Consider the following 1550-nt stretch of genomic DNA (forward strand, 5'->3'; position numbering starts at 1 on the left):
GCAGGCCAGAAGAGGGCACCAGACCTCATTTCAGATGGTTGTGAGCCACCATGTGGTTGCTGGGAATTGAACTCAGGACCTTTGGAAGAGCAGGCTTAACCTTTGAGCCATCTCTCCAGCCCAGTCTCACCTTTTATTTAAGATTAGTTTATTCATGTATTTATGTATATGAGTGCTTTGTCTTCATTTACACCAGAAGAGGGCACCAAATCTCATTATAACGGTATAACCATGTGATTGCTGGGAATTGTACTCAGGACCTCTGGAAGAATGTTCAAGTGCTCTTAACCACTGAGCCATCTCTCCAGCTCCTGCATCTATCTTTAATGTGGGTCCTATGGCAGATGGTTCAATGGTATAACACTTGCCTAGCATGTATAGGGCCCTGGGTTCAATTCCTAGAACCACAAAATAAATAGATAATAAATATATAAATGTACAATGAAAAGGGCTCGAGTAGAGTAGTTGCCTAATGTGTATGTAGCTTAGTCAGAAGAATGCTTGCTCCTAGGATTGATTTTCAGCAGTGTGCCATCTGGGTGTGGTGGTACAAGCCTGTAATTCCAGTATTTCAGAGGTGGAGGCAGGAGGAGGATCAGAAGTTTAAGGTCATCCTTGGCTACATAGTAGGTTTGAGGCCAACCTGGACTACAGGAAACCCTGTTTAAGGAAGGAAAGGAGGGAGCGAGGGAGCGAGGGAGCGAGGGAGGGAGGGAGGGGAGAGGGAGGGCAGGCAGGAGGAAGGAAGAAAAGACGGAGGGGAGGAAAGAAAGAAAGAGGGAAGGGAGGAAAGGAAAAAGAAAAGAAGGAAAGCAATGTTTAAGCCTAGAATAAAATTAAAATTTTTTCACCTTGTTTTTACATCTATTCTCCTCCACAGTTTGGAGATGCACTTAATAAGACTAATTATGGTTTTGGACAGACAATAATTCTTAAAGTGAGGTAAGTTTGCTCTGGCCCAGTGAGCTGCTTTGGAGGCAGCCTGTCTTTACTTTACTTCTGCTCTTCTCTCGATCTCCCACGCCACGAGCCATCTTGTGTTAAGAAGAGATAGAGACAGCCATGGATGTGGGGAGATGGCTCAGTTAGAAAAGAGTTCGCCCACAAGCACAGGGAGCTAAGTTTGGATCCTCAGTACCCATGTAAAAGCCTCACTCAGTGGCCCATGTTTGTGAGGCTTCCCAGTGCTCTGGGAGTGGAGACAAATGGCTCCCTGGAGCTTGTTGGCCATCCAGCCTAGCCAAGTTGGTAAGCTCCAAGTTCAGTGAGGCTGTCTCCTAGGGTGGACTGTCCCTACCCCTTCACTAGAGGAGCTGCAGGTCTATATAGAGCCATGGTGTTACAGGATGGGTTTGCTAAAGTCATCAAAGATAAGGGTACTTTAGGAGACAAGAGAATTTAGGAGACAATGAGAGGGTAAAACTGGCTACTATGCTCAGAAATGTGTGGTGGGCCAGGGCAAAAACAAGTAGAACACACCCAAAGACAGGAGAAAGCTCATGTTGTTAACGGGGACTTCATCTTTCAGATTGCTTATAAAAGATGGAAGG

At 45.7% G+C, this 1550-nt stretch overlaps 1 long non-coding RNA gene across 1 annotated transcript in view; it reads left to right on the plus strand.

The window, feature by feature from the left end:
* The first annotated feature begins 784 nt into the window (after nucleotides 1-784).
* The window catches only part of LOC126496221 (uncharacterized), a 3496-nt gene continuing 2730 nt past the window's right edge, over nucleotides 785-1550 (plus strand). The window contains exon 1 of the long non-coding RNA XR_007590309.1: nucleotides 785-942. This is a non-coding gene — a long non-coding RNA (uncharacterized lncRNA). The remainder of the gene's footprint in view (nucleotides 943-1550) is intronic.

Source organism: Alexandromys fortis, unplaced genomic scaffold, assembly GCF_014885135.2.
Source record: "Alexandromys fortis isolate MF-2015 unplaced genomic scaffold, M_Fortis_MF-2015_v1.1 scaffold_1923, whole genome shotgun sequence".
NCBI classification, from domain to species: Eukaryota; Metazoa; Chordata; class Mammalia; order Rodentia; family Cricetidae; genus Alexandromys; species Alexandromys fortis.